This window comes from Cherax quadricarinatus, chromosome 19 (assembly GCF_038502225.1).
Source record: "Cherax quadricarinatus isolate ZL_2023a chromosome 19, ASM3850222v1, whole genome shotgun sequence".
Lineage (NCBI taxonomy): Eukaryota > Metazoa > Arthropoda > Malacostraca > Decapoda > Parastacidae > Cherax > Cherax quadricarinatus.
Genome location: NC_091310.1, coordinates 10,626,749 through 10,642,144, shown reverse-complemented (window position 1 = coordinate 10,642,144; position 15,396 = coordinate 10,626,749). Strand labels below are relative to the sequence as shown.

Below are 15,396 nucleotides of genomic sequence, written 5' to 3'. Positions count from 1 at the left end.
TATGCAACAGTTAGACAACTTTATTCCGAAACGTTTCGCCTACACAGTAGGCTTCTTCAGTCGAATACAGAAAGTAGGCAGGAACAGTAGAGATGTGAAGACGATGTAATCAGTCCATCACACTTGTAGTCGTAGAATTTGAGGTTGTCAGTCCCTCGGCCTGGAGAAGTTCAGTTCCATAGTCAGGAACTAACTGAAGATCAAGCGACAGTGTGGAGACTAAATACTGTCGGAAGGAGAGGTGCAGAGTAGTAGTAGTAGTAGTAGTGAGAATGTAGCCACTGAGAGGTCATGTCCCTCTCAGATCCATCACTTCTCACTTGAAAAGCTTGTCCAAGGTGTTTTCTGTACCAAGATGCCATGTGTTGCAGTGTCTGACAAGATGAACATCAAAATGGTATACAATACCGACAGGTTGTTAGGTAAGACACATATGCAACAGTTAGACAACTTTATTCCGAAACGTTTCGCCTACACAGTAGGCTTCTTCAGTCGAGTACAGAAAGTAGGCAGGAACATTAGAGATGTGAAGACGATGTAATCAGTCCATCACCCTTGAAGTCGTAGAATTTGAGGTTGTCAGTCCCTCGGCCTGGAGAAGTTCAGTTCCATAGTCATGAACTATCTGAACATCAAGCGACAGTGTGGAGACTTAAATACTGTCGGAAGGAGAGGTGCAGAGTAGTAGTAGTAGTAGTAGTAGTAGTAGTAGTAGTGAGAATGTAGCCACTGAGAGGTCATGTCCCTATCAGATCCAACACTTCTCACTTGAAAAGCTTGTCCAAGGTGTTTTCTGTACCAAGATGCCATGTGTTGCAGTGTCTGACAAGATGAACATCAAAATGGTATACAATACCGACAGGTTGTTAGGTAAGACACATATGCAACAGTTAGACAACTTTATTCCGAAACGTTTCGGCAACACAGTAGGCTTCTTCAGTCGAATACAGAAAGTAGGCAGGAACAGTAGAGATGTGAAGACGATGTAATCAGTCCATCACCCTTGTAGTCGTAGAATTTGAGGTTGTCAGTCCCTCGACCTGGAGAAGTTCAGTTCCATAGTCAGGAACTATCTGATGATCAAGCGACAGTGTGGAGACTAAATACTGTCGGAAGGAGAGGTGCAGAGTATTAGTAGTAGTAGTAGTAGTAGTAGTAGTAGTAGTAGTGAGAATGTAGCCACTGAGAGGTCATGTCCCTCTCAGATCCAACACTTCTCACTTGAAAAGCTTGTTCAAGGTGTTTTCTGTACCAAGATGCCATGTGTTGCAGTGTCTGACAAGATGAACATCAAAATGGTATACAATACCGACAGGTTGTTAGGTAAGACACATATGCAACAGTTAGACAACTTTATTCCGAAACGTTTCGCCTACACAGTAGGCTTCTTCAGTCGAATACAGAAAGTAGGCAGAAACAGTAGAGATGTGAAGACGATGTAATCAGTCCATCACCCTTGTAGTCGTAGAATTTGAGGTTGTCAGTCCCTCGGCCTGGAGAAGTTCAGTTCCATAATCAGGAACTATCTGAAGATCAAGCGACAGTGTGGAGACTTAAATACTGTCGGAAGGAGAGGTGCAGAGTAGTAGTAGTAGTAGTAGTAGTAGTAGTAGTAGTGAGAATGTAGCCACTGAGAGGTCATGTCCCTCTCAGATCCAACACTTCTCACTTGAAAAGCTTGTCCAAGGTGTTTTCTGTACCAAGATGCCATGTGTTGCAGTGTCTGACAAGATGAACATCAAAATGGTATACAATACCGACAGGTTGTTAGGTAAGACACATATGCAACAGTTATACAACTTTATTCCGAAACATTTCGCCAACACAGTAGGCTTCTTCAGTCGAATACAGAAAGTAGGCAGGAACAGTAGAGATGTGAATACGATGTAATCAGTCCATCACCCTTGTAGTCGTAGAATTTGAGGTTGTCAGTCCCTCGGCCTGGAGAAGTTCAGTTCCATAGTCAGGAACTATCTGAAGATCAAGCGACAGTGTGGAGACTTAAATACTGTCGGAAGGAGAGGTGCAGAGTAGTAGTAGTAGTAGTAGTAGTAGTAGTAGTGTGAATGTAGCCACTGAAAGGTCATGTCCCTCTCAGATCCAACACTTCTCACTTGAAAAGCTTGTCCAAGGTGTTTTCTTTACCAAGATGCCATGTGTTGCAGTGTCTGAGAAGATGAACATCAAAATGGTATACAATACCGACAGGTTGTTTGGTAAGACACATATGCAACAGTTAGACAACTTCATTCCGAAACGTTTCGCCTACACAGTAGGCTTCTTCAGTCGAATACAGAAAGTAGGCAGGAACAGTAGAGATGTGAAGACGATGTAATCAGTCCATCACCCTTGTAGTCGTAGAATTTGAGGTTGTCAGTCCCTCGGCCTTGAGAAGTTCAGTTCCATAGTCAGGAACTATCTGAAGATCAAGCGACAGTGTGGAGACTTAAATACTGTCGGAAGGAGAGGTGCAGAGTAGAAGTAGTAGTAGTAGTAGTAGTAGTAGTGAGAATGTAGCCACTGAGAGGTCATGTCCCTCTCAGATCCAACACTTCTCACTTGAAAAGCTTGTCCAAGGTGTTTTCTGTACCAAGATGCCATGTGTTGCAGTGTCTGACAAGATGAACATCAAAATGGTATACAATACCTACAGGTTGTTAGGTAAGACACATATGCAACAGTTAGACAACTTTATTCCGAAACGTTTCGCCTACACAGTAGGCTTCTTCAGTCGAATACAGAAAGTAGGCAGGAACAGTAGAGATGTGAAGACGATGTAATCAGTCCATCACCCTTGTAGTCGTAGAATTTGAGGTTGTCAGTCCCTCGGCCTGGAGAAGTTCAGTTCCATAGTCACTAACTATCTGAAGATCAAGCGACAGTGTGGAGACTTAAATACTGTCGGAAGGAGATGTGTAGAGTAGTAGTAGAAGTAGTAGTAGTAGTAGTAGTAGTGAGAATGTAGCCATTGAGAGGTCATGTCCCTCTCAGATCCAACACTTCTCACTTGAAAAGCTTGTCCAAGGTGTTTTCTGTACCAAGATGCCATGTGTTGCAGTGTCTGACAAGATGAACATCAAAATGGTATACAATACCGACAGGTTGTTAGGTAAGACACATATGCAACAGTTAGACAACTTTATTCCGAAACGTTTCGCCTACACAGTAGGCTTCTTCAGTCGAATACAGAAAGTAGGCAGGAACAGTAGAGATGTGAAGTCGATGTAATCAGTCAATCACCCTTGTAGTCGTAGAATTTGAGGTTGTCAGTCCCTCGGCCTGGAGAAGTTCAGTTCCATAGTCAGGAACTATCTGAAGATCAAGCGACAGTGTGGAGACTTAAATACTGTCGGAAGGAGAGGTGCAGAGTAGTAGTAGTAGTAGTAGTAGTAGTAGTAGTAGTAGTGAGAATGTAGCCACTGAGAGGTCATGTCCCTCTCAGATCCAACACTTCTCACTTGAAAAGCTTGTCCAAGGTGTTTTCTGTACCAAGATGCCATGTGTTGCAGTGTCTGACAAGATGAACATCAAAATGGTATACAATACCGACAGGTTGTTAGGTAAGACACATATGCAACAGTTAGACAACTTTATTCCGAAACGTTTCGCCTACACAGTAGGCTTCTTCAGTCGAATACAGAAAGTAGGCAGGAACAGTAGGGATGTGAAGACGATGTAATCAGTCCATCACCCTTGTAGTCGTAGAATTTGAGGTTGTCAGTCCCTCGGCCTGGAGAAGTTCAGTTCCATAGTCAGGAACTATCTGAAGATCAAGCGACAGTGTGGAGACTTAAATACTGTCGGAAGGAGAGGTGCAGAGTAGTAGTAGTAGTAGTAGTAGTGAGAATGTAGCCACTGAGAGGTCATGTCCCTCTCAGATCCAACACTTCTCACTTGAAAAGCTTGTCCAAGGTGTTTTCTGTACCAAGATGCCATGTGTTGCAGTGTCTGACAAGATGAACATCAAAATGGTATACAATACCGACAGGTTGTTAGGTAAGACACATATGCAACAGTTAGACAACTTTATGCCGAAACGTTTCGCCTACACAGTAGGCTTCTTCAGTCGAATACAGAAAGTAGGCAGGAACAGTAGAGATGTGAAGACGATGTAATCAGTCCATCACCCTTGTAGTCGTAGAATTTGAGGTTGTCACTCCCTCGGCCTGGAGAAGTTCAGTTCCATAGTCAGGAACTATCTGAAGATCAAGCGACAGTGTGGAGACTTAAATACTTTCGGAAGGAGATGTGCAGAGTATTAGTAGAAGTAGTATTAGTAGTAGTAGTGAGAATGTAGCCACTGAGAGGTCATGTCCCTCTCAGATCCAACACTTCTCACTTGAAAAGCTTGTCCAAGGTGTTTTCTGTACCAAGCCTTCACAGTAGGCTTCTTCAGTCGAATACAGAAAGTAGGCAGGAACAGTAGAGATGTGAAGACGATGTAATCAGTCCATCACCCTTGTAGTCGTAGAATTTGAGGTTGTCAGTCCCTCGGCCTGGAAAAGTTCAGTTCCATAGTCAGGAACTATCTGAAGATCAAGCGACAGTGTGGAGACTAAATACTGTCGGAAGGAGAGGTGCAGAGTATTAGTAGTAGTAGTAGTAGTAGTAGTAGTAGTAGTGAGAATGTAGCCACTGAGATGTCATGTCCCTCTCAGATCCAACACTTCTCACTTGAAAAGCTTGTCCAAGGTGTTTTCTGTACCAAGATGCCATGTGTTGCAGTGTCTGACAAGATGAACATCAAAATGGTATACAATACCGACAGGTTGTTAGGTAAGACACATATGCAACAGTTAGACAACTTTATTCCGAAACGTTTCGCCTACACAGTAGGCTTCTTCAGTCGAATACAGAAAGTAGGCAGGAACAGTAGAGATGTGAAGACGATGTAATCAGTCCATCACCCTTGTAGTCGTAGAATTTGAGGTTGTCAGTCCCTCGGCCTGGAGAAGTTCAGTTCCATAGTCAGGAACTATCTGAAGATCAAGCGACAGTGTCGCTTGATCTTATGTTCTTATAAATCTTATGGCAGGAGAGGTGCAGCAGTCATAGGTCGTATCACATTTGTTCAATGTGGAAGTAGGTCATGCCCAAGAATTAGGCAAGCGAAGAATTCCTAAGTATTAAGATCCCAAGAAGTTGCAGCGTCTGACAGATTTGTAGATGAATGGTTCAGAGAACCGACATGTTGATAGATTAGACACATATGCAACTCTTGGGTATCTTTATTGGGGAAACGTTTCGCCACACAGTGGCTTCATCAGTCCATACGAAGGAGAATCTTGAAGAACAGGAGGAGAATGAGGTAATCAGTCCCTCAACCTTGAGTCGATGTGTTCAGTCCATCAATCTTGAATAGAATACGGCATATCAGCGGAGAAGCAGCTTGTAAACCGTATGGCAGGAGAGGTGCAGCAGTCATAGGTCGTGTCACATTTGTTCAATGTGGAAGTAGGTCGTGCCCAAGAATTAGGCAAACGAAGAATTCCAAGTATTAAGATCCCAAGAAGTTGCAGTGTCTGACAGATTTGTATATGAATGGTTCAGAAAACCGACATCTTGATAAATTAGACACATATGCAACTCTTGGGTATCTTTATTGAGGAAACGTTTCGCCACACAGTGGCTTCATCAGTCCATACGAAGGAGAAACTTGAAGAACAGGAGGAGAATGAGGTAATCAGTCCCTCAACCTTGAGTCGATGTGTTCAGTCCATCAATCTTGAATAGAATACGGCATATCAGCGGAGAAGCAGCTTATAAACCGTATGGCAGGAGAGGTGCAGCAGTCATAGGTCGTGTCACATTTGTTCAATGTGGAAGTAGGTCGTGCCCAAGAATTAGGCAAGCGAAGAATTCCTAAGTATTAAGATCCCAAGAAGGTGCAGTGTCTGACAGATTTGTAGATGAATGGTTCAGAGAACCGACATGTTGATAAATTAGACACATATGCAACTCTTGGGTATCTTTATTGAGGAAACGTTTCGCCACACAGTGGCTTCATCAGTCCATACGAAGGAGAAACTTGAAGAACAGGAGGAGAATGAGGTAATCAGTCCGTCAACCTTGAGTCGATGTGTTCAGTCCATCAATCTTGAATAGAATACGGCATATCAGCGGAGAAGCAGCTTATAAACCGTATGGCTGCAGAGGTGCAGCAGTCATAGGTCGTGTCACATTTGTTCAATGTGGAAGTAGGTCGTGCCCAAGAATTAGGCAAGCGAAGAATTCCTAAGTATTAAGATCCCAAGAAGTTGCAGTGTCTGACAGATTTGTAGATGTTTGGTTCGACTCAAGGTTGAGGGACTGATTACCACATTTTCCTCCTGTTCTTCAAGTTTCTCCTTCGTATGGACTGATGAAGCCACTGTGTGGCGAAACGTTTCCTCAATGAAGATACCCAAGAGTTGCATATGTGTCTAATTTATCAACATGTCGGTTCTCTGAACCATTCATCTACAAATCTGTCAGACACTGCAACTTCTTGGGATCTTAATACTTAGGAATTCTTCGCTTGCCTAATTCTTGGGCACGACCTACTTCCACATTGAGCAAATGTGACACGACCTATGACTGCTGCACCTCTCCTGCCATAAGGTTTATAAGCTGCTTCTCCGCTGATATGCCGTATTCTATTCAAGATTGATGGACTGAACACATCGACTCTAGGTCGAGGGACTGATTACCTCATTCTCCTCCTGTTCTTCAAGATTCTCCTTCGTATGGACTGATGAAGCCACTGTGTGGCGAAACGTTTCCTCAATAAAGATACCCAAGAGTTGCATATGTGTCTAATTTATCATCATCTGGAGAAGTTCAGTTCCATAGTCAGATAGTTCCTGACTATGGAACTGAACTTCTCCAGGCTGAGGGACTGACAACCTCAAATTCTACGACTTCAAGGGTGATGGACTGATTACATCGTCTTCACATCTCTACTGTTCCTGCCTACTTTCTGTATTCGACTGAAGAAGCCTACTGTTAGGCGAAGCGTTTCGGAATAAAGTTGCTTAAGTGTTGCCTATGTGTCTTACCTACCAACCTATCGGTATTGTATACCATTTTGATGTTCATCGTTATGTTCTTATGCCGAGACCTGTCTGTCTCTTACTCTGGCAGCTAACTTCACTCAGTCAACAGGTCTTCTCCCCTTTTACTCGCGGGCATGGCCCCTGGGGGCCATGGGCACAAACTCACTGACTGTGTACGCACGATATCGCAAATAAAAAGAGAAGCCTCCGAAGCCTTTACCATTGCTCCCTGCCAGCAACAGATGTGTGGTTAATGTGTGGCTGATTGGTGGTTGATGAGTGGGTGATGCGTGGTTGTGTGGTCGATGTGTGGTTGATGTGTGGTTGATAGGTGGTTGATGTTGGTTGATGTTTGGTTAATGCGTGGTTGATGTATGGTTGATGGGTGGTTGAATGTCAGAAAGTATAGTATAAAATGAAGGAGGTGGACTTCTCAACCACATTACAGTATGCTGTAATTAACTTCTAAATAGCGGTTAACCAAATCAGTAATTAAACCATATCGGAACTCGGGCTGACACCCAGAAATTCTCGGCTCTTGCCCGCAGATTTAAACTGTTCATTCATTGCCCACCCTGAGGCTGCAAACGTTCATCACCTGAGCAGACGGGACAAACTCCTCATCGACGACTCCTCTTCAATATCAACAAGGGTTAAAAAAAAACTACGGTACGGGTGGGGTTTGAACCCATGGCGAGTGAGTAGTAAAACTCCAGGCGAGTGTGTAAGCCACTCAACCAGCTAGCTCCAATAAAATTCATTTAAGTATCTTCATACTCCATAGAGAGGTTAGCAAGGGCCACCACTGTGACCACAAATACAAGTTTTACAGTGATTCAGTAAGGGATGAAATGCTTAGAGAGCTCAGAGATGAAGGAAAAACTCTGCTAACTACTGGAAAAAAAACATTTGCTGAACGTCAGATGAGTACCAAATATGAGTTACTGAACATGATTTTTTTGCTGACCATGAGTTAATAACTGAACACTAGCTAGGGCAAATGAGATACTGAACATGAGTATCTTAATGAATATGAAAATGAAGATGATCACCTGTCCCTAAACACATCCCACCTCTACATATATACATATACACTGCATGGCTACAAATATTCACATAAAATATTTACATTTACATGCCAAACATCTGCACATACACACATCCTGAATCTACATATTCACATCATAAATGTGGCAAAGTTTAACCCTTGTCTACTCATACACAGACTATGTCAACAAATATACATCCCACATATGCAGTTTAATGTGATCCTTTATTGACAACGTTTCACCCACACAGTGGGCTTTTTCAAGTCACACACAGATCTACCTGGGGTGGAAGCTACGGGAGTATTTATAGTACCTTCCACCCCAGGTAGATCTGTGTGTGACTTGAAAAAGCCCACTGTGTGGGTGAAACGTTGTCAATAAAGGATCACATTAAACTGCATATGTGTTTATGTTTCCATTGTGTCGGTATTTTATACCATTTATTTTCATCTTCAGGATGTATACTTGTTGACTTTGCGGCATGTAAACACACGTACACGTGTGTTTATAACCCGCCAACACATTTAACACATATTTATTTAAAATTTATAAACAAATGCGAAAAACGTGGAATGTTACTGTCTCTCTGTAATAGCTGTCTGCATATTTTTGGCTTAGAAACATGTACGACTGAAGTTCTCATGTAGTCTTATATCTGACCACATGCGACATTATCCTTACATGTCATTAATTATGACAACTTGCGACATCATCCAAAATCAATTTAATTTTGGAATTTGTTGATTCGTTTTCAATTCAGGCATATTTTGTTATTAACTTTTCGTTTCATCATAACTATTTTCACATCAATTTTATAGCCAGTGTTGTATTTTCTAACAAGTTTAGAGAGTCGTTCCCCGGGGCAACATGCTGCTCGCTGCCCGCGGGTTGGTGATCTTTGATCGAAATTAGAGGCAACTCCATAAAAACGCTTAGACTGTACCTTTATGGCGAGAGAAAGAAATAAATTCTTGAAAATTTATATATGACCAAGGGCGAGGGAAAGAAATAAGTTCTTGAAAATTTATATATGACCGAGGTCATAAATCTGTAGATTACCATAACATACTTGTGCGAGAGATAGTAGAGGAAAGGGAGAATAAACTCGGTGAAAAGTAGGAGTTCATAGCCACAATTTGAAAACGTTTTGTCAACATCCCTCATGATAAACTTTTCAATCTGCTACCCAGAGTTAACAGAAAAGGTGAAAGATCAAAGGAAGGAGATCTCAAGAGGAAACCAGTTGTGATGTATGTGTAGGCAACCCATCCGCTGTCAATAACAACTTCGGTGATTCTATCAGCAAAGGAAGTTAGTCTAATGCCAGTTTGCGAGAGGGTAAAGGCTTTCTGTACTGGTCATAGGTACACGGTGACAGGAGATTTCAAGTAAGGTTTGATGGGAAGTATTGGAGATGTAAAGAGAGATAGGAAGGTTTGGGAATGCGTTCATGGAAGTAAGGGATTAAAGTTGTTTTAAGTATTCAAAATTTACTGACGAATGATGATCAGTTAACGTTAAGATTCATCCTAAAATTTGTTTTCGTCCATGATATTGATCACAAAATCTGAAAAACAGATCGCCCGAACAGGGACTTGAACCCTGGACCCTTAGGTTAAAAGCCTAATGCTCTACCAACTGAGCTATCCGGGCTTGAGTTTCTCGGTGGTCAACAAACGCAGGTGAGTGACGTGGGAGGGACCGGAGGAGGAGGTGCATTTTAATAAAAATATTCTGCTTCCGTGTTCTATATAATTATTACATTGTGGGGACAAAAAGCAGTTATGTTTTCCTGTCATTTTCGACCACACAAGAAGAGTTTCGTTTATCACGTGACGATTTCTTTAGGTTGACCTGACAGACTTCAGTAACGTCATGATTAACGCTTAACGATACATCCATATATTAAGGATACATCCATCGCTTAACTGACATCGTCCAGCGCATTACCTGATGTACGACATCAATCCTCAGGATAAATAAATGAGACGAAAACATAGATAGGTTTTGTTCTCACTACGTAACTTACATATAAAGTCAGGCAGCAGTTTTATGATAATCTATAACATTACTCTTCATTGTGCTTCACATTTCTCTTTATTTTCCTGCTAACTTCATTATTCAAGACGAGATAGCGTACTCATAAGAACATAAGAACATATGAAAGGAGGAACACTGCAGCAGGCCTGTTGGCCCACACTAGGCAGGTCCTTTACAATTCATCCCACTAACAAAACATTTGCCCAACCCAATTTTCAATGCTACCCAACGAGCATAAGTCTTGAGAGCCAAAATTTGGGTACATTTTTGGGTGACCGATTCTTTTCACTATTGCTTCAGTAGGGTCGAAATGCTAGAAGAGTGCCTGCTATCACTGTCGTTCAGAAGTGCCTGTCCCGTATAAAAAATTCACTGGAGTAGTGAGTAATGGAGGGAAGTTCAGGAAGATGATTTTATTTACTACCCTTTTTCAATCTCTTTTGATTTTTCTCTTTCTTACTGAGATAATGTTTTTTTTTCTCTATATTTCTCTTGCTGTTCTCTAGTAGAAAATTAGGAACATAAAGTATGGTATTTGTCACTCAGGGGATTCGCATATTCTATTTTATCTACATAAAATGCACTCATCGCCTCCAGCCTTGTGCCTCATACATACTGACACAAAGATTCCCATCATCACCTCAGTATTTTTCATGCATGTCTTTTATCCCCTGAGTGTGTCTTAGCTCTCCTAGGCATATTCTTTGTGGATAAAAAAATTAACAATTATTCGCTTTGCTTCAATCGTATTGGTCTTCATACATGTTCTGCTAGTGAATCAAAAATTGCCAGTAATGTAGATGATCAGGTAACACGAGGAAACGTAGAAGACAATGTCACTACCTTGCTCATCCGGTTCCAGACGTTGCTCAGACTCCCAACCTACAACAACAGCCAACAAGCACAATCCTACAGTAACAGGCTGCCACCAGCGCTCCTGTCCCAACAACACAACAAGTTGTGCAAGACAGGTATACAATACCGACAAGATGAAAGTTAAGACACTTGTGCAGCATCTGGTTATCTTCATTGTAAACGTTTCGCCATCCAGTGGCTTTATCAATACAAATTCTTGGACATAATTAGAAAACAGGAGAACTATATACAAAAGATGAGGTAATCAGTCCCTCAGCCTTGGAGGTGGTGTTTACAACACCGTGGTTGTAGAGATTCTGAAGCACAGGTACGGAGACTGGCGCTTATATAGGCGTCAGTGAAGAGAGACGTGCAGCAGACGAGGGCATAGTCACATAGGCCCACGTCTGCTACACGTCTCTCTTCACTGACGCCTATTTAAGCGCCAGTCTCCGTACCTGTGCTTCAGAATCTCTACAACCACGGTGTTGTAAACACCACCTCCAAGGCTGAGGGACTGATTACCTCATCTTTTGTATATAGTTCTTCTGTTCTCTAATTATGTCCAAGAATTTGTATTGATAAAGCCACTGGATGGCGAAACGTTTACAATAAAGATAACCAGATGTTGCACAAGTGTCTTAATTTTCAACACAAGTGCCAGTCAAGAGCACCTTAGCCCAAAGGAACAGTGAAAGACTTGCCGTAAATACACGTGCAACGGTTTGATATCTTTACTTTCGAGAAGTCTTCTGCCCAGCAGGCTTCTTTAGTAGAAAGGAGATGTCGTTTAAATACTGTAATGAAATAAATAGAATCTGAGAAGAGGATTTAACAAATTTATAAGGCTCCCCTTCCCCTTCCCTTCCCTTTTCTTTAATATATAGAAACCAATTCCCATTCTTGTTCAGAAATTTAAAATATATCCCAGATCTGATAACTTATTCGCTGGGCACACGCAAAAGCCCGTATATACATGCCTTGTGGTTCAGCAGTCATGTCAGATCTTCTTGTTCATTCTCTTCGTTATTCAATATATTTGGCTTCATATGCCCAATGTTACCTACTGCTAAACCTGCAAAACTCATCTACTTCAACTACTACCAAATCCAAATCGTTCTATTACCCTCACTGTAACCAGGTTCCTACCAGTAATTTCAAAATCCCCCTCCTAGGCCTGTTTCTCGTAGGCCTTGGTAGGTGACCCTGTACTGAGTTAGTTTGTGGACGTTATTGCTTGCCTCTCCCTCACTCCCTTGGCAGCTGCCCCATGGTCAGCACCTCCCGCCTGGTTTCATAATACTACTACTACTACTACTACTACTACTACTACTACTACTACTACTACTACTACTACTACTACTACTAATAATAATAATAATAATAATAATAATAATACTATATAGAAGCTCCTGGTTATGCAGACTATTTTGGGCATCTTAGGTTTATTTTGTCCTCCAAGATGCGACCCACATCAGTCGGCTAACACTCAGGTACCTATTTGTTCCTTGGTGAATATACATAATGTTTAGACTCCTACCGGGGATCGAACCGTGGACACTATGTGTGTAAGCTACCAACCGAGCGACGGGACACTCATTGTTACACTCACTCCTATTTGCCTGGTATAACCCATAGTGAATAACCCACTCTCTTGTTTACGTGAGTTTACAATATTTTCCATTACTTCTGTCTCTCCAGCTACCACTAAAACGGTTGTTATATCAAGCTCCTTTTTATACCCTCTTAAATGTAGTCATTCCTTTTAAACTGTGTTTTATCAACTTACTTTATTGAGTTCGGTATCTTTTACGTCGTAATCATGTCCACCCTAATTCTTTCTTGCTGTATGTTAGGTTTTCTTCATATTTTTATATGACATATCATTACCTTTACATTTGCTACTAGTTTTATAACAAATTTCAAGGGATTCCCTAGTTTCTTGATGTATTTTCTACAGCAAGAGTTCCATGCTGGTACAGTCTGTACTACATAACAAGCTTGACAGCCTTCATACACAAGGTAGTAGACATGTGAAGTTGAGGAGCTTGAATGTCATTCTAAAGGATGCCAAACATCTATATGTCACATTACTTATTCTTCTAGTGTGGCCTATGAAATGCTTGTTATAGGCCTACCATTAGAAAATTTTCCTCAGCCGATTTTTATAGTATCTATCGAAATATTTGTTTTCCCTATCGTGTGTTCTCTTACCTTTATTGTCATTCTTGTTTAACTTTGCTTAAAGTACACGAACCTCACGACAGCATTTTGTTCTAAATAGTACATGTATTGTTCTCTGGTATTTATTCTCCTCATCACTGCATTATCTGCAAAAAAATAAAGTGAGAGAATTTTTCCAAATCCTTCCCTTCCTTGACTGTAAATATGTGTGTGTGTGTGTGTGTGTGTGTGTGTGTGTGTGTGTGTGTGTGTGTGTGTGTGTGTGTGTGTGTGTGTGTGTGTGTGTGTGTGTGTGAGCGTGTGTGTGTGTGTGTGTGTGTGTGTGTGTGTGTGTGTGTGTGTGTGTGTGTGTGTGTGTATGAGTGTGTGTGTGTGTGATGTGTGTGTGTGTGTGTGTGTGTGTGTGTGTGTGTGTGTGTGTGTGTGTACTCACCTAATTGTACTCACCTAATTGTGGTTGCAGGGGTCGATACACAGCTCCTGGCCCCGCCTCTTCACTGATCGCTACTAGGTCCTCTCTCTCTCTGCTTCCAGAGCTTTGTCATACCTCGTCTTAAAGCTATGTATGGTTCCTGCCTCCACTACATCACTTGTTACGCTATTCCTCTAACTGACGACTTTATGACTGAAGAAATACTTCCTAACATCCCTCTGACTCGTCTGAGTCTTCAGCTTCCAATTGTGACCCCTTGTTTCTGTGTCCGCTCTCTGGAACAACCTGTCTCTGTCTACCTTATCTATTCCACGCAGTATTTTGTATGTCGTTATCATGTCTCCCCTGACCCGCCAGTCCTCCAGTGTCGTTATTCCGATTTCCCTCAACCTTTCTTCGTAGGACATACCCCTGAGCTCCTGAATTAGCTTCGTTGCAAACCTTTGCACTTTCTCTAATTTCTTGACGTGTTTGACCAGGTGTGGGTTCCAAACTTGAGCTGCATACTCCAGTATGGGCCTGATGTACATGGTGTACAGTGTCTTGAACGATTCCTCACTAAGGTATCGGAACACTATTCTCAGGTTTGCCAGGCGCCCGTATGCTGCAAAAGTTATCTGATTGTGTGCCTCTGGAGACATGCTCGGTGTTATTGTCACCCCAAGATCTTTCTCCTTGAGCGAGGTTTGCAGTCCATGGCCATCTAGTCTATACTCTGTCTGAGGTCTTTGCCCTTCTCCGATCTTCATGACTTTGCATTTGGCAGGGTTGAATTCAAGAAGCCAGTTGCTGGACCACGTGTCCAGCCTGTCCAGGTCTCTTTGAAGTCCTGCCTGGTCTTCATCTGATTTATTTCTCCTCATTAACTTCACATCATCTGCGAACAGGGACACCTCTGAGTCTATCCCTTCCATCATGTCATTCACATACCAGAAATAGCACTGGTCCTAGGACCGACCCCTGTGGAACCCTGCTCGTCACAGGTGCCCACTGTGATACCTCATCCCGTACCATGACTCGTTGTTGCCTCCCTGTAAGGTATTCTCTGATCAATTGCAGTGCCCTTCCTGTTACACGCGCCTGATCCTCTCGTTTCTGCACTAGTCTCTTGCGAGGAACTGGGTCGAAGGCCTTCTTGCAGTCCAAGAAAATGCAATCAACCCCCCCTTCTCTCTCGTGTCGCACTTCTGTAACTTTGTCATAGAACTCCAGAAGGTTTGTAACACAGGATTTTTCTTCCATGAATCCGTGCTGGTTATCGTTAATAATCTTGTTCCGTTCCAGGTGCTCCATCACTCTCCTCCTGATAATCATCTCCATAACTTTGCATACTATACACGTCAGTGACACTGGTCTGTAATTTAGTGCCTCTTTTTAGTCTCCTTTTTTAAAAATGGGAACTACATTTGCGGTCTTCCATACCTTAGGTAGTTGCCCAGTTTCAAGGGATGTGTTGAAGATTGTGGTTAATGGCACACACAGTATATCTGCTCCCTCCCTGAGGACCCGCGGGGAGATGTTCTCCGGTCCCATTGCCTCTGAGGTATCAAGGTCACTTAGCATCTTCACCTCCTCCTCAGCACCTGTTGGTCTATTCCCTGTTGGTGTCCTCCTCTGTCCTGTCTTCTCAGATTCCTTCCTGTATCCACTGTGAATACGTCCGACACTTGCAATACTTGCGACACGAGAGAGAGGGGTGGGTTGACTGCATTTTCTTGGACTGCAAGAATTCCTTCGACACAGTTCCTCACAAGAGACTAGTGCAGAAACCAGAGGATCAGGCGCGTAACAGGAAAGGAAC

General features: G+C 42.4%; 1 non-coding gene across 1 annotated transcript; it reads right to left on the bottom strand.

The window, feature by feature from the left end:
• Window positions 1–9,663: 9,663 nt before the first annotated feature.
• Window positions 9,664–9,736, bottom strand: TRNAK-UUU (transfer RNA lysine (anticodon UUU)). Its single transcript has one exon. It is a non-coding gene; the product is annotated as a tRNA-Lys (tRNA).
• Between the last annotated feature and the right edge of the window lie 5,660 nt (window positions 9,737–15,396).